Source organism: Anomaloglossus baeobatrachus, unplaced genomic scaffold, assembly GCF_048569485.1.
Source record: "Anomaloglossus baeobatrachus isolate aAnoBae1 unplaced genomic scaffold, aAnoBae1.hap1 Scaffold_2933, whole genome shotgun sequence".
Lineage (NCBI taxonomy): Eukaryota > Metazoa > Chordata > Amphibia > Anura > Aromobatidae > Anomaloglossus > Anomaloglossus baeobatrachus.
Genome location: NW_027442379.1, coordinates 90,974 through 108,504, shown reverse-complemented (window position 1 = coordinate 108,504; position 17,531 = coordinate 90,974). Strand labels below are relative to the sequence as shown.

The window sequence follows — 17,531 nt, the reverse complement described above, 5'->3', positions numbered from 1 at the left end:
GGAAACTGGGTTAAGAAGGGGTGCACCGGTCCTGGAGGTACTGCAATACCAGGTCAATGCGTGGAGTGGACAGAGCAAGCTCTTTTTCCATCTCCCTGTTCTAAAAATCCATTTAATATATGGTCCCCAGATAGGGGACGTATCAGATATTAAACTGATAAGAACAGATACTACACTTGATCTTAGCCAAAAGGCCGAGAAGCGATAACCAGAATTGGTTTGGGCCTCGAGTGGCACCCTGGCCTATGCCGGACACATCTTAGGGAGAGAGAGCGAGAGGGAGACAAACCCACGCCTACAGAAGACATTTTGTCACCCAAGCCAACCCTTGAAAAGGCTGCTTTGCAGAGCAAAAACAAGAAGAATGGTGCGTTTTGCAGCCGCCGCCCCCCACTGCAATGAATCTGAATAACTCCTCCTTTAGGGCGCAAGCAACTCCCCTCCCCCTTGCAGTCTTTCCAATTCACGATACAAAAAGACGGACAGGACAGGTTGCCTGACTTTCCGTCACTGCCACCCTTTGCCATCCTTACCCGTAGAAAGCCCTTTCATCATCCCCAAACCCTAATCTTTTCCCTTTCCTTCCCAGCCCCCAAACCCTGCCCTCTGTACCCTTCTCACCACCCGCATCCCTTCTCCTGTCATCCCCCTACCACCCGGGAAAAAAAGAGCTTGCCCCCTCCTTACACTAGCCCACCCTCCCACCCAAAGAACAACTTCTGCTGCGCAGCTTGTTTTCTAGGCAGCAGCGCTATTGTGATGTCAGCGGGGGCATTGTGACAAGCCGCCAGTGTTCCGTCTCTTCATGTTGTGCACAGTTCAAACGGAAAATACATCAACAGGCAGACTACAGAAAAGCTTACTATCAAAGGTTAGAGGGGGGCTTTCTCAGAGGGCTTTTTACAGTTTTTCTATTCCCAATTAGCCGTTTAAGTGTACTTATTGAAAGTAGTAATTCTTTCATAGGCCGCCCTTTCTTAGTATTTGACGTTCCTTATATTGCGGTATGAGGCTTTGCAGCAGGTTGCAAACATTCATCACCCATGACTGTCCCCAATTGAGCTCAGAAGCTCAATGTCTATCATGACCTCTCTTTTAGAATGTCCAAGAGCAAGCAAACTATTCCTCCAGGAGAGGGCGCCAACAGACTACTAAAGAGATCATCATTACTCAAAGAAAACCCCAAAAACCAATGCATGATAGGAATAAACAGGTAACTTTCTTTGGAGTGGAAGCGGAGAGATCGCACCAGATGCCAATTCTAGATCTTATCACACCTGTGGTCACTGCAGCAGCAGGTGAATCCACTTTGTCCAAAAGGGATCTATTCCATTCAATTGCAAATGATCTAGATAAGACAGAGAACTGCAGCACGGGACATAGCCGAGTTGGTCAGGTTGAGTGGTGATGAGTTTGCTATTTGGATGAATAAAGAAAGTCAAAAGTGTGAAAGATAAAAAACAAAAGGAGGAAGTGTGAAAAGTGAATGGGCCAAATTGAGGTGCATATGAAGACGTATGCTTTCTTCCAATTCATTAAATCGGGCTAATATGAATCAGGTGAATTGAGTTCTGCTTTTGGAAACTGGGTTAAGAAGGGGTGCACCGGTCCTGGAGGTACTGCAATACCAGGTCAATGCGTGGAGTGGACAGAGCAAGCTCTTTTTCCATCTCCCTGTTCTAAAAATCCATTTAATATATGGTCCCCAGATAGGGGACGTATCAGATATTAAACTGATAAGAACAGATACTACACTTGATCTTAGCCAAAAGGCCGAGAAGCGATAACCAGAATTGGTTTGGGCCTCGAGTGGCACCCTGGCCTATGCCGGACACATCTTAGGGAGAGAGAGCGAGAGGGAGACAAACCCACGCCTACAGAAGACATTTTGTCACCCAAGCCAACCCTTGAAAAGGCTGCTTTGCAGAGCAAAAACAAGAAGAATGGTGCGTTTTGCAGCCGCCGCCCCCCACTGCAATGAATCTGAATAACTCCTCCTTTAGGGCGCAAGCAACTCCCCTCCCCCTTGCAGTCTTTCCAATTCACGATACAAAAAGACGGACAGGACAGGTTGCCTGACTTTCCGTCACTGCCACCCTTTGCCATCCTTACCCGTAGAAAGCCCTTTCATCATCCCCAAACCCTAATCTTTTCCCTTTCCTTCCCAGCCCCCAAACCCTGCCCTCTGTACCCTTCTCACCACCCGCATCCCTTCTCCTGTCATCCCCCTACCACCCGGGAAAAAAAGAGCTTGCCCCCTCCTTACACTAGCCCACCCTCCCACCCAAAGAACAACTTCTGCTGCGCAGCTTGTTTTCTAGGCAGCAGCGCTATTGTGATGTCAGCGGGGGCATTGTGACAAGCCGCCAGTGTTCCGTCTCTTCATGTTGTGCACAGTTCAAACGGAAAATACATCAACAGGCAGACTACAGAAAAGCTTACTATCAAAGGTTAGAGGGGGGCTTTCTCAGAGGGCTTTTTACAGTTTTTCTATTCCCAATTAGCCGTTTAAGTGTACTTATTGAAAGTAGTAATTCTTTCATAGGCCGCCCTTTCTTAGTATTTGACGTTCCTTATATTGCGGTATGAGGCTTTGCAGCAGGTTGCAAACATTCATCACCCATGACTGTCCCCAATTGAGCTCAGAAGCTCAATGTCTATCATGACCTCTCTTTTAGAATGTCCAAGAGCAAGCAAACTATTCCTCCAGGAGAGGGCGCCAACAGACTACTAAAGAGATCATCATTACTCAAAGAAAACCCCAAAAACCAATGCATGATAGGAATAAACAGGTAACTTTCTTTGGAGTGGAAGCGGAGAGATCGCACCAGATGCCAATTCTAGATCTTATCACACCTGTGGTCACTGCAGCAGCAGGTGAATCCACTTTGTCCAAAAGGGATCTATTCCATTCAATTGCAAATGATCTAGATAAGACAGAGAACTGCAGCACGGGACATAGCCGAGTTGGTCAGGTTGAGTGGTGATGAGTTTGCTATTTGGATGAATAAAGAAAGTCAAAAGTGTGAAAGATAAAAAACAAAAGGAGGAAGTGTGAAAAGTGAATGGGCCAAATTGAGGTGCATATGAAGACGTATGCTTTCTTCCAATTCATTAAATCGGGCTAATATGAATCAGGTGAATTGAGTTCTGCTTTTGGAAACTGGGTTAAGAAGGGGTGCACCGGTCCTGGAGGTACTGCAATACCAGGTCAATGCGTGGAGTGGACAGAGCAAGCTCTTTTTCCATCTCCCTGTTCTAAAAATCCATTTAATATATGGTCCCCAGATAGGGGACGTATCAGATATTAAACTGATAAGAACAGATTTTGATTTAATGAAGCTTTCCAAAGCACCACAAAAAATGCATGACCGAAGTCACACCAAAAACAGTGCAAAGGCTAGGATTCGTGTGGACCCCACCGTGAGGAGAGGGTCCCCAAAAATCAACCCTGTCCCTCCGAGCCAGAAGGCCACAGCAAGGGTCAGGGATCTTCGGTGCTCCCCCAAGCCGAAGCCTGGTTGAGCCTTGTCGTTGCTCCCAGCGTCCACCCAGGCATCTTACCCAAGTGGAGTAGAGAGCTACTAGTTGTTGGTTTCGCAGCCGAAACTGCCCGGACCGTCAACCGGTGTTGGTTTCTCAGCCCAAGGCTAACCGGACCTCCAACCGGGTGTTGGTTTCTCAGCCGAAGCTGACCCAGACCTCCAACCGGGTGTTGGTTTCTCAGCCGAAGCTGACCCGGACCTCCAACAGGGTGTTAGTTTCTCAGCCCAAAGCTGACCAGACCTCCGACCGGGATTATAAAAATTTCCCTTCCTAGCCAGAAGGCCTGGATAGGGTAATATGCTCAAAAAGTATGAAAAGGCAAGGTACCGTGTGCTACAGAGCCCAAGGCTTGCCGGGGTCCCAAGCCAGCAAGCTCAGACTCACTTCAGGGTCGTCAGTCCTGGGGCACGTTGTACCATAGCCCCCCATCCTTACTCAGTCTAATAGCCTCGATCCTGGTAGGGCCATGTTTTCCACTAGATGAATATACTATCCACCCAGAGTACTAGCAAGCGCAACCTTCCAGTGTGCATTGAATCATTGTACTAAGGTGGCCTGGAGCTTAAACCACCTCTTCGAACAACACTACACTTGATCTTAGCCAAAAGGCCGAGAAGCGATAACCAGAATTGGTTTGGGCCTCGAGTGGCACCCTGGCCTATGCCGGACACATCTTAGGGAGAGAGAGCGAGAGGGAGACAAACCCACGCCTACAGAAGACATTTTGTCACCCAAGCCAACCCTTGAAAAGGCTGCTTTGCAGAGCAAAAACAAGAAGAATGGTGCGTTTTGCAGCCGCCGCCCCCCACTGCAATGAATCTGAATAACTCCTCCTTTAGGGCGCAAGCAACTCCCCTCCCCCTTGCAGTCTTTCCAATTCACGATACAAAAAGACGGACAGGACAGGTTGCCTGACTTTCCGTCACTGCCACCCTTTGCCATCCTTACCCGTAGAAAGCCCTTTCATCATCCCCAAACCCTAATCTTTTCCCTTTCCTTCCCAGCCCCCAAACCCTGCCCTCTGTACCCTTCTCACCACCCGCATCCCTTCTCCTGTCATCCCCCTACCACCCGGGAAAAAAAGAGCTTGCCCCCTCCTTACACTAGCCCACCCTCCCACCCAAAGAACAACTTCTGCTGCGCAGCTTGTTTTCTAGGCAGCAGCGCTATTGTGATGTCAGCGGGGGCATTGTGACAAGCCGCCAGTGTTCCGTCTCTTCATGTTGTGCACAGTTCAAACGGAAAATACATCAACAGGCAGACTACAGAAAAGCTTACTATCAAAGGTTAGAGGGGGGCTTTCTCAGAGGGCTTTTTACAGTTTTTCTATTCCCAATTAGCCGTTTAAGTGTACTTATTGAAAGTAGTAATTCTTTCATAGGCCGCCCTTTCTTAGTATTTGACGTTCCTTATATTGCGGTATGAGGCTTTGCAGCAGGTTGCAAACATTCATCACCCATGACTGTCCCCAATTGAGCTCAGAAGCTCAATGTCTATCATGACCTCTCTTTTAGAATGTCCAAGAGCAAGCAAACTATTCCTCCAGGAGAGGGCGCCAACAGACTACTAAAGAGATCATCATTACTCAAAGAAAACCCCAAAAACCAATGCATGATAGGAATAAACAGGTAACTTTCTTTGGAGTGGAAGCGGAGAGATCGCACCAGATGCCAATTCTAGATCTTATCACACCTGTGGTCACTGCAGCAGCAGGTGAATCCACTTTGTCCAAAAGGGATCTATTCCATTCAATTGCAAATGATCTAGATAAGACAGAGAACTGCAGCACGGGACATAGCCGAGTTGGTCAGGTTGAGTGGTGATGAGTTTGCTATTTGGATGAATAAAGAAAGTCAAAAGTGTGAAAGATAAAAAACAAAAGGAGGAAGTGTGAAAAGTGAATGGGCCAAATTGAGGTGCATATGAAGACGTATGCTTTCTTCCAATTCATTAAATCGGGCTAATATGAATCAGGTGAATTGAGTTCTGCTTTTGGAAACTGGGTTAAGAAGGGGTGCACCGTTCCTGGAGGTACTGCAATACCAGGTCAATGCGTGGAGTGGACAGAGCAAGCTCTTTTTCCATCTCCCTGTTCTAAAAATCCATTTAATATATGGTCCCCAGATAGGGGACGTATCAGATATTAAACTGATAAGAACAGATACTACACTTGATCTTAGCCAAAAGGCCGAGAAGCGATAACCAGAATTGGTTTGGGCCTCGAGTGGCACCCTGGCCTATGCCGGACACATCTTAGGGAGAGAGAGCGAGAGGGAGACAAACCCACGCCTACAGAAGACATTTTGTCACCCAAGCCAACCCTTGAAAAGGCTGCTTTGCAGAGCAAAAACAAGAAGAATGGTGCGTTTTGCAGCCGCCGCCCCCCACTGCAATGAATCTGAATAACTCCTCCTTTAGGGCGCAAGCAACTCCCCTCCCCCTTGCAGTCTTTCCAATTCACGATACAAAAAGACGGACAGGACAGGTTGCCTGACTTTCCGTCACTGCCACCCTTTGCCATCCTTACCCGTAGAAAGCCCTTTCATCATCCCCAAACCCTAATCTTTTCCCTTTCCTTCCCAGCCCCCAAACCCTGCCCTCTGTACCCTTCTCACCACCCGCATCCCTTCTCCTGTCATCCCCCTACCACCCGGGAAAAAAAGAGCTTGCCCCCTCCTTACACTAGCCCACCCTCCCACCCAAAGAACAATTTCTGCTGCGCAGCTTGTTTTCTAGGCAGCAGCGCTATTGTGATGTCAGCGGGGGCATTGTGACAAGCCGCCAGTGTTCCGTCTCTTCATGTTGTGCACAGTTCAAACGGAAAATACATCAACAGGCAGACTACAGAAAAGCTTACTATCAAAGGTTAGAGGGGGGCTTTCTCAGAGGGCTTTTTACAGTTTTTCTATTCCCAATTAGCCGTTTAAGTGTACTTATTGAAAGTAGTAATTCTTTCATAGGCCGCCCTTTCTTAGTATTTGACGTTCCTTATATTGCGGTATGAGGCTTTGCAGCAGGTTGCAAACATTCATCACCCATGACTGTCCCCAATTGAGCTCAGAAGCTCAATGTCTATCATGACCTCTCTTTTAGAATGTCCAAGAGCAAGCAAACTATTCCTCCAGGAGAGGGCGCCAACAGACTACTAAAGAGATCATCATTACTCAAAGAAAACCCCAAAAACCAATGCATGATAGGAATAAACAGGTAACTTTCTTTGGAGTGGAAGCGGAGAGATCGCACCAGATGCCAATTCTAGATCTTATCACACCTGTGGTCACTGCAGCAGCAGGTGAATCCACTTTGTCCAAAAGGGATCTATTCCATTCAATTGCAAATGATCTAGATAAGACAGAGAACTGCAGCACGGGACATAGCCGAGTTGGTCAGGTTGAGTGGTGATGAGTTTGCTATTTGGATGAATAAAGAAAGTCAAAAGTGTGAAAGATAAAAAACAAAAGGAGGAAGTGTGAAAAGTGAATGGGCCAAATTGAGGTGCATATGAAGACGTATGCTTTCTTCCAATTCATTAAATCGGGCTAATATGAATCAGGTGAATTGAGTTCTGCTTTTGGAAACTGGGTTAAGAAGGGGTGCACCGGTCCTGGAGGTACTGCAATACCAGGTCAATGCGTGGAGTGGACAGAGCAAGCTCTTTTTCCATCTCCCTGTTCTAAAAATCCATTTAATATATGGTCCCCAGATAGGGGACGTATCAGATATTAAACTGATAAGAACAGATTTTTTTTTTTTTTTTTTTTTTTTTTTTTTTTGAAGGATGAGTTTGAAAATAATAAAGTGACCGCCTCTCGTTGCCCAGGTAACTGTCCGTCACAAGAGGGCTATGACATCCTACGATGCACACTCCCCCAAGGCCAGCAGTTGTGCAATACCCTGGCACCTTTCAGCACCAACCAAGGTAGTACCCTCCCAAACTACACTTGATCTTAGCCAAAAGGCCGAGAAGCGATAACCAGAATTGGTTTGGGCCTCGAGTGGCACCCTGGCCTATGCCGGACACATCTTAGGGAGAGAGAGCGAGAGGGAGACAAACCCACGCCTACAGAAGACAGTTTGTCACCCAAGCCAACCCTTGAAAAGGCTGCTTTGCAGAGCAAAAACAAGAAGAATGGTGCGTTTTGCAGCCGCCGCCCCCCACTGCAATGAATCTGAATAACTCCTCCTTTAGGGCGCAAGCAACTCCCCTCCCCCTTGCAGTCTTTCCAATTCACGATACAAAAAGACGGACAGGACAGGTTGCCTGACTTTCCGTCACTGCCACCCTTTGCCATCCTTACCCGTAGAAAGCCCTTTCATCATCCCCAAACCCTAATCTTTTCCCTTTCCTTCCCAGCCCCCAAACCCTGCCCTCTGTACCCTTCTCACCACCCGCATCCCTTCTCCTGTCATCCCCCTACCACCCGGGAAAAAAAGAGCTTGCCCCCTCCTTACACTAGCCCACCCTCCCACCCAAAGAACAACTTCTGCTGCGCAGCTTGTTTTCTAGGCAGCAGCGCTATTGTGATGTCAGCGGGGGCATTGTGACAAGCCGCCAGTGTTCCGTCTCTTCATGTTGTGCACAGTTCAAACGGAAAATACATCAACAGGCAGACTACAGAAAAGCTTACTATCAAAGGTTAGAGGGGGGCTTTCTCAGAGGGCTTTTTACAGTTTTTCTATTCCCAATTAGCCGTTTAAGTGTACTTATTGAAAGTAGTAATTCTTTCATAGGCCGCCCTTTCTTAGTATTTGACGTTCCTTATATTGCGGTATGAGGCTTTGCAGCAGGTTGCAAACATTCATCACCCATGACTGTCCCCAATTGAGCTCAGAAGCTCAATGTCTATCATGACCTCTCTTTTAGAATGTCCAAGAGCAAGCAAACTATTCCTCCAGGAGAGGGCGCCAACAGACTACTAAAGAGATCATCATTACTCAAAGAAAACCCCAAAAACCAATGCATGATAGGAATAAACAGGTAACTTTCTTTGGAGTGGAAGCGGAGAGATCGCACCAGATGCCAATTCTAGATCTTATCACACCTGTGGTCACTGCAGCAGCAGGTGAATCCACTTTGTCCAAAAGGGATCTATTCCATTCAATTGCAAATGATCTAGATAAGACAGAGAACTGCAGCACGGGACTGTGAGGTAAATCCGGAGATATGACGATAAATCATGACATTCAAGTCATGTCAGGAAGCCCTCTCCTGGTGTCACTACCCCCTTCCCTTCACACAACTGGTTTAGCAACAAATCCATGGCCATGTCCTGTGATATGGAAATTAGGTGGCTTTAGGACAATGGACACAGGATGACTCCCTGCCGTCACCCTGTAGTAGGAGCTGCTAGCTAGTTAGCAAGGCTATGGAAATAGCCAGACAGAACGACTCCAGTAAAAAATGGTTCATATCTCGCAAGCCATATTTCCGATAAATATGGCAACCATAAAAATGGTGTCTCCGCATGTGGACGATGCCGGCACCCCCTTTTTATGGGAACAGGACATTGGGAAATGCCCCAGGCGTGATATCAGCCAATGGGGAACTGGCAGACAGGTCATGAGTCCCCTCGTTCTGTAGCTAAATTCATAACTGTCACAATGAGAGCATTGGCGTCCGCCTACGACGCTCCCAGGCAAAGTTATGGCCCATATTCCATGTTGGGATATTGTCCATAACTCAAGCCAGGGGTGGAGCAGTGCTCCCTGTGAGGTCACGAAGGTAGGAGGGGACCTGGATTTGGCCAGGTTGATAACCCTACTTCGGCCATTTTCCAGGGTTCTTCTCGCTGGGGGCACGTGTAGGAAACATCTGTGGGAGTTCCTGGAAACCTGGTCTACAGCGCCCCCCTGTGGCCAGACGCAACAAGGTAACTGCTGGAACTGTGTATGCCTGTTTGTAACCCATGCTTTGATTGTAACTGTACTCTGACATATGTATATTCTGTAGATTCCCTATTGTATATATTGTAGTTCTAGTGTGCTTTAAGCTGATTAAATTATATAATTAATCTTGGGCTGTTCTGTTATCTCGATCTCGAATCCCACGTCTGTGTGTTCGGCTAATAGTTACCGTAAATCGGTTGGTGGCAGCGAATTGTGCCAAGGATTATTGTGGGGAGGCCAGTGAGATTCGGGAAGATATTATATATTCCGCCCGCGGAGGTCGGGGGAATATATACCCTACTCTCACCGGGGACCCTTCAATAATCGGCATAAGTAGTATAGCGGCCTCCTTGCTTATTGTCGGGCAATTCCATAATTGGCCTGACTATAAGAGGGGCGCTAGAGAGCGCGTCACGTGCTCTGTCTGTCGGTCGGGAGGTATAAAGGAGGGGTGACCCCACTTGTTACCCCCCGATTGTGACGTACTGGTAGCCAGCGCGGGGGATTTCTGAGTGACCCCCCCGGTGGTTTGTGACATATTGGTGGCATAGCGGTGGGATCGAGATAATAGTGTGTGTGAGTGTGAGACCCATACTCCCAGACACTAAAGACTGCCTGCAGCAGCTGTGGCTGCTGGGGTCTTCAGACTAGCTCAACACTAGAGTGTCAGAGTGCAGATACTGTAAGGTGTGTGGAGGCATCAGGTGTCAGTTCTGTGTCAGTGACCAAAAGTCTGCAAGAATGGCTGATGGCACCAGGAGCAGAGCTATGCAACTGGCCAATGCTAAAGCAGGAGCCGAAGAGAGGGAGGACGGTGCTGTGGACAGCAATGAGGAGGTTGCCCACGAGTCCTCCAGGAGCTCGACGCCAGAAAACAGCTCTGCAGAGGACATTGCACAACCGGGCACTGCTGGACAAGATGAGGAGCAGCTCGCCCAAGGGTCCTCAACGAGCCAGATGCCAGCCCTCCGCTCTGCAATGGACAGTGAATCACCAGGCTCCGCAGCGGGCCGCAGATCACCACGTGCCATTCCACCGAGCCTGGGAGGCTCGGATAGCCTTCTTCAAATGGCTATGGCCCTTCTCCAGGCTGGAGACCGGGATACCTACGAGATACTCATGGCAGAGCGCAGGGCAGAGCGGCAGGCAGCGCGTGAAGAGCGCCAGGCAGAGCGTGACTACCAGCTGCAGCTAGCTCAGCTCCGGCCCTCATCAGCCACACGTGACCTTCAAGACACCAAACTTCCAAAGGTCCGTGTTGAGGACTTCCCAGTGCTGGAGAAGGATGGAGACTTGGACTCTTTCTTGACTGCTTTTGAGCGGACTTGCTTGCAGCACCATCTGAACAAGGACCAGTGGGCCAAATACCTGACCCCCCGTTTAAGGGGTAAGGCCCTGGATATCCTTGGGGACTTGCCTGCTGAGGCGGATCAGGGCTACGACACCATCAAGCGGGCCCTGATCCAACAGTACAACCTCACCCCGGAGTCCTACCGCAAGAAGTTCCGGACGCTGCAGAAGGGACCAAAGGACTCCTGGGCTGACCACCGGCGGGCACTTGCCCGAGCTGCCGACCACTGGACCCAAGGCCTGCAGCTTTCCACCGGACCGGAGATCCTGGACTTGTTCATCACGGAGCAACTCTTGTGGAACTGCCCTGAGGATCTCCGCCAGTTCATCCGAGACCAGAAGCCAAAGGGATCCACGGCTACAGCTGCCCTGGCAGATGACTACACCAACAATCGGGCCCCTGAGGCCAGGAGAGCGGCCACCAGCAGCACCTGGAGAGGGGGTAAGATGAATTCTGCGACTGCCCCACCTGCCCCTAGACTGCAGGGGGTGTCCCCCTCAACTCCCCTCTCCAGGCCCGTGGCGGAACCAAGACGGTGCCACCAGTGCAACCTACCTGGACACTTCAAGGCCATGTGCCCTCAGCGTCCCAAGGCCCCGGCTCCGTCCCCGTCCCAAGGGCCGCCCAAGGTGTATTGTGTGGGTGGGGGTGGTGGTAGGTCCCTGGACAGCTTCCAACCTGTCACCGTCGGCCAGTCTGTGACCATAGGACTGCGAGACAGCGCCTCGGAAGTGACTCTGGTGCGGCCTGAGATGGTGTCCCCCCAAGACTTGATCCCTGGAAAAACCCTCGCTGTCTCCGGGATTGGAGGCACTGACCCGGCGCTGCCTGTTGCTGACATTTATGTGGACTGGGGCGCAGGGCGAGGGGTGAGGGAGGTGGGGGTAACTGATCGGATCCCTGCAAACGTGCTACTTGGGACAGATTTGGGGCAGATAACCTCCCAGTTTGGGCCCCAACCAAGGGCTGAACCTTCAGCCAGTATTGACATGACTCCTAACAATGTTAATGTGTTATCTATGAATGATGTAAGGGAGGAGGGAGTGAACTCTGATATTTCTGCTTGCATAGACACCATAGACACACACTCAGCTGCAGCTGTGACAGGGGAGGGGGTCAGAGAAAGGTGTGACAATGCCTCTACAAGTAACCAGCCTGTGAGCTGGGATCTGTTGCCCTCTGCAGGGATAAGCAGAGAGCAGGGTGCTGCAGGGGGAGGACCAGTGTGTGGGGTGGGGGCTACCACAGCAAATGTGGGGTCCCCAGAGATTTCACAGCGGGGTTCTGTTGCTGCAGGAGGGGAACAGGCAGGTGAGATTGGGGCCGGTCCAGGAGCGGAAGTGCTCCCAGGTAAGATCTCGGTGCATGGTTCCCCCACAACCGGGGTGTCAGGAAGCCAGGTAGGTCTGCCTGAACCGGCGACTTGGTCAGGAACGGAGGAGGAGCAGGCACGACCCACGGTCGCAGCGGCTGTGGCCGCTGTCACCCGCAGTGGGAGTGCTGGAAGCCAAGGGGCCTCCCGGAGGTCCGATAGCTCTTCCCCTTCTGACCAAGTGGCAGCCGAGTCAGGTGGAGGCCAGGACACAGGTCCCGGGGTACTGACCGAAGATGTGACAGTCTCGTCGATTCTGGCCACATCTGGTCAGGGGTTTCAGGCAGCGTTAGAAGCTGACGACAGCCTGAAAGCTCTAAAGGAGCAGGCGGCACAGCCTCCCTCGGACTCGGACCCGGAGCGAGTGGTCTGGGACCAAGGACGGCTGTACCGGGCCACGGTCCAGCAGGGTTCACCGGAGGCGTGGCCCAGGGACCGACAGTTGGTGGTACCCTATCCGTTCCGGACGGAGTTGTTGCGGATCGCACATGAGATTCCGATGGCCGGACACCTAGGGATCGCTAAGACCAAGGCCAGGTTAAACCAGCATTTCTACTGGCCAAAAATGGGGGCCGATGTGGCTGCCTACTGCCGTTCGTGTGAAACCTGTCAGAGAGTGGGGAAGGCGGGGCCACGCCCCAAAGCCCCACTGGTATCTCTGCCAATCATCGATGAGCCTTTCAGGAGGGTGGCTGTGGATCTGGTCGGCCCGCTGGCCATCCCCAGCAGCTCCGGGAAACGCTTCATACTGACGGTAGTGGACTATGCCACCCGGTACCCAGAAGCAGTGGCCTTGTCGTCCATTCGGGCTGACAAGGTGGCCACCGCATTGCTGGAGATTTTCTCCCGAGTGGGTTTTCCCCAGGAAATGCTCACCGACCGGGGGACCCAATTCATGTCCCAGCTGATGGAGACCCTCTGTAAGCAAGTCCAGGTGCGACATCTGGTGGCCAGCCCGTACCATCCACAGACTAATGGCCTGTGCGAGCGGTTCAATGGCACCTTGAAGCAGATGCTTAAGATGTTGGTCGACTCCCATGGGCGTGACTGGGAGCGGTATCTCCCACACCTGTTATTTGCTTACCGGGAGGTTCCACAGGCCTCAACAGGATTCTCACCGTTTGAGCTCCTGTACGGGCGACGTGTGCGGGGCCCCCTGGCTCTGGTGAAAGAGGCTTGGGAAGGGGATTTGGCCACCCCTGGAGTGTCGGTTATCGAGTATGTCATGCGCTTCCGGGACAAAATGCAGGCCTTGACGCAACTGGTACACGACAATATGGCTCAAGCCCAGGCCGATCAGAAGCGTTGGTACGACCAGAACGCTTGTGAGAGGACCTACCAAGTGGGTCAAGAGGTGTGGGTACTGGTCCCCGTACCACAGGACAAGCTTCAGGCAGCCTGGGAAGGCCCATACCTCGTGTACCAGCAGCTCAACCCTGTGACGTACCTGGTCACCCTGGACCCTGCCCGTGGAAGGCGGAAGCCCTTCCATGTGAACATGATGAAGGCACATCATGAGCGGGAGGCATGTGCGCTCCCCGTGTGCAACCTGCCCGAGGAGGGAGAAGTGGAAACCCTCTTGGATATGCTAGCCCAGGTTAGGGCAGGCGGATCCATTGAGGATGTGGAGGTTGGCCACCAGCTCTTGGCGGACCAACGGTCCCAGCTGTGGGCCACCCTCCTCCCCTTCCGGGGGTTGTTTACCAACCAGCCCGGAAGGACTGACTTGGCTGTCCATCACGTGGACACTGGGGATCATCCCCCGATCCGGCGTTCAGCATATCGGGTCTCCCTGGAAGTGCAGCAACACATGCGCCAGGAGATTGACGAGATGCTGAAGCTGGGGGTGATCCAGGCATCCAACAGCGCTTGGGCCTCGCCTGTAGTCCTCGTCCCTAAGAAGGACCGAACCACTCGGTTCTGCGTGGACTACAGGGGGCTCAATGCTGTCACGGTCGCCGATGCGTACCCAATGCCACGCATCGATGACCTGCTCGATCAGTTGGCCGGGGCTCAGTACCTGACCATCATGGATCTGAGCCGGGGATATTGGCAGATCCCCCTGACTCGCAAGGCCAGGGAACGCTCTGCCTTTATTACCCCATTCGGACTGTACGAGTCCACGGTGATGCCATTCGGGATGAGGAATGCCCCTGCCACTTTCCAGCGGATGGTCAACACCCTGCTCAAGGGACTTGAAGGGTACGCGGCCGCGTACCTGGATGACATTGCCGTCTTCAGTCCCACCTGGGAAGATCACCTAGAGCATCTAGCACAGGTGCTCAGGCGGGTCCACCGGGCAGGTTTGACCATCAAGCCGGGCAAGTGTCAGCTGGCCATGAGCGAGGTCCAGTACCTCGGTCACCGGGTAGGTGGGAGAACACTGAAGCCCGAGCCTGAGAAGGTGGAAGCCATCGCATCCTGGCCCACCCCCAGGACCAAGAAGCAGGTGATGTCCTTCTTGGGGACCGCTGGGTACTATAGGAGGTTTGTTCTATGCTATAGTAGCCTGGCAAAGCCCTTGACGGACCTCACCAAGAAGAAGCTGCCCTCTGCAGTCGATTGGACAATGGACTGCGAGACAGCCTTCCGGGCCCTAAAGGACGCCCTGTCCAGCCCGCCCGTGCTACAGGCAGCCGACTTCACGCGGCCGTTTGTAGTACAGACCGACGCCAGTGACTTCGGCCTCGGTGCGGTGCTCAGCCAGGTGGACTCTGCGAGCCAAGAGCACCCAGTCTTGTACCTGAGCAGGAAGCTGTTACCAAGGGAAGTGGCCTATTCTACAATGGAGAAGGAGTGCCTGGCCATAGTGTGGGCCCTGCAGCGTCTGCAACCCTATCTATACGGGCGCCACTTCATCGTGGAGACGGGCCACAATCCCCTCAGCTGGTTGCACACCGTCTCTGGGACGAATGGGCGATTGTTGCGATGGAGCCTTGCGCTCCAGCAATACAACTTCACCATTCGCCACAAAAGGGGCCGTGACCACGGTAACGCAGACGGGCTGTCCCGACAAGGAGAGGTCGCGGACGGGCGCACGGGGGAACACCGGAGTGTGCTGCCCCCTAGCGCCCTCAAAAGGGGGGAGGTGTGAGGTAAATCCGGAGATATGACGATAAATCATGACATTCAAGTCATGTCAGGAAGCCCTCTCCTGGTGTCACTACCCCCTTCCCTTCACACAACTGGTTTAGCAACAAATCCATGGCCATGTCCTGTGATATGGAAATTAGGTGGCTTTAGGACAATGGACACAGGATGACTCCCTGCCGTCACCCTGTAGTAGGAGCTGCTAGCTAGTTAGCAAGGCTATGGAAATAGCCAGACAGAACGACTCCAGTAAAAAATGGTTCATATCTCGCAAGCCATATTTCCGATAAATATGGCAACCATAAAAATGGTGTCTCCGCATGTGGACGATGCCGGCACCCCCTTTTTATGGGAACAGGACATTGGGAAATGCCCCAGGCGTGATATCAGCCAATGGGGAACTGGCAGACAGGTCATGAGTCCCCTCGTTCTGTAGCTAAATTCATAACTGTCACAATGAGAGCATTGGCGTCCGCCTACGACGCTCCCAGGCAAAGTTATGGCCCATATTCCATGTTGGGATATTGTCCATAACTCAAGCCAGGGGTGGAGCAGTGCTCCCTGTGAGGTCACGAAGGTAGGAGGGGACCTGGATTTGGCCAGGTTGATAACCCTACTTCGGCCATTTTCCAGGGTTCTTCTCGCTGGGGGCACGTGTAGGAAACATCTGTGGGAGTTCCTGGAAACCTGGTCTACAGCGCCCCCCTGTGGCCAGACGCAACAAGGTAACTGCTGGAACTGTGTATGCCTGTTTGTAACCCATGCTTTGATTGTAACTGTACTCTGACATATGTATATTCTGTAGATTCCCTATTGTATATATTGTAGTTCTAGTGTGCTTTAAGCTGATTAAATTATATAATTAATCTTGGGCTGTTCTGTTATCTCGATCTCGAATCCCACGTCTGTGTGTTCGGCTAATAGTTACCGTAAATCGGTTGGTGGCAGCGAATTGTGCCAAGGATTATTGTGGGGAGGCCAGTGAGATTCGGGAAGATATTATATATTCCGCCCGCGGAGGTCGGGGGAATATATACCCTACTCTCACCGGGGACCCTTCAATAATCGGCATAAGTAGTATAGCGGCCTCCTTGCTTATTGTCGGGCAATTCCATAATTGGCCTGACTATAAGAGGGGCGCTAGAGAGCGCGTCACGTGCTCTGTCTGTCGGTCGGGAGGTATAAAGGAGGGGTGACCCCACTTGTTACCCCCCGATTGTGACGTACTGGTAGCCAGCGCGGGGGATTTCTGAGTGACCCCCCCGGTGGTTTGTGACAGGGACATAGCCGAGTTGGTCAGGTTGAGTGGTGATGAGTTTGCTATTTGGATGAATAAAGAAAGTCAAAAGTGTGAAAGATAAAAAACAAAAGGAGGAAGTGTGAAAAGTGAATGGGCCAAATTGAGGTGCATATGAAGACGTATGCTTTCTTCCAATTCATTAAATCGGGCTAATATGAATCAGGTGAATTGAGTTCTGCTTTTGGAAACTGGGTTAAGAAGGGGTGCACCGGTCCTGGAGGTACTGCAATACCAGGTCAATGCGTGGAGTGGACAGAGCAAGCTCTTTTTCCATCTCCCTGTTCTAAAAATCCATTTAATATATGGTCCCCAGATAGGGGACGTATCAGATATTAAACTGATAAGAACAGATTTAATGAAGCTTTCCAAAGCACCACAAAAAATGCATGACCGAAGTCACACCAAAAACAGTGCAAAGGCTAGGATTCGTGTGGACCCCACCGTGAGGAGAGGGTCCCCAAAAATCAACCCCGTCCCTCCGAGCCAGAAGGCCACAGCAAGGGTCAGGGATCTTCGGTGCTCCCCCAAGCCGAAGCCTGGTTGAGCCTTGTCGTTGCTCCCAGCGTCCACCCAGGCATCTTACCCAAGTGGAGTAGAGAGCTACTAGTTGTTGGTTTCGCAGCCGAAACTGCCCGGACCATCAAACGGTGTTGGTTTCTCAGCCCAAGGCTAACCGGACCTCCAACCGGGTGTTGGTTTCTCAGCCGAAGCTGACCCAGACCTCCAACCGGGTGTTGGTTTCTCAGCCGAAGCTGACCCGGACCTCCAACCGGGTGTTAGTTTCTCAGCCCAAAGCTGACCAGACCTCCGACCGGGATTATAAAAATTTCCCTTCCTAGCCAGAAGGCCGGGATAGGGTAATATGCTCAAAAAGTATGAAAAGGCAAGGTACGGTGTGCTACAGAGCCCAAGGCTTGCCGGGGTCCCAAGCCAGCAAGCTCAGACTCACTCCAGGGTCCACAGCCCTGGGGCACGTTGTACCATAG

At 51.5% G+C, this 17,531-nt stretch overlaps 5 non-coding genes and 1 pseudogene across 5 annotated transcripts; all 6 read right to left on the bottom strand.

Annotated features, from left to right (window-relative positions):
* Positions 1–15: 15 nt before the first annotated feature.
* Positions 16–206, bottom strand: LOC142266984 (U2 spliceosomal RNA). The gene has a single exon (XR_012732948.1). It is a non-coding gene; the product is annotated as a U2 spliceosomal RNA (small nuclear RNA).
* A 1,388-nt stretch (positions 207–1,594) lies between these two features.
* Positions 1,595–1,785, bottom strand: LOC142266983 (U2 spliceosomal RNA). Its single transcript, XR_012732947.1, has one exon. It is a non-coding gene; the product is annotated as a U2 spliceosomal RNA (small nuclear RNA).
* A 1,388-nt stretch (positions 1,786–3,173) lies between these two features.
* On the bottom strand, positions 3,174–3,369 carry LOC142266992 (U2 spliceosomal RNA). The gene has a single exon (XR_012732955.1). It is a non-coding gene; the product is annotated as a U2 spliceosomal RNA (small nuclear RNA).
* Positions 3,370–5,555: 2,186 nt separating this feature from the next.
* Positions 5,556–5,746, bottom strand: LOC142267045 (U2 spliceosomal RNA). The gene has a single exon (XR_012733001.1). It is a non-coding gene; the product is annotated as a U2 spliceosomal RNA (small nuclear RNA).
* Positions 5,747–7,134: 1,388 nt separating this feature from the next.
* Positions 7,135–7,341, bottom strand: LOC142266996 (U2 spliceosomal RNA; annotated as a pseudogene).
* A 9,402-nt stretch (positions 7,342–16,743) lies between these two features.
* On the bottom strand, positions 16,744–16,928 carry LOC142266993 (U2 spliceosomal RNA). Its single transcript, XR_012732956.1, has one exon. It is a non-coding gene; the product is annotated as a U2 spliceosomal RNA (small nuclear RNA).
* Between the last annotated feature and the right edge of the window lie 603 nt (positions 16,929–17,531).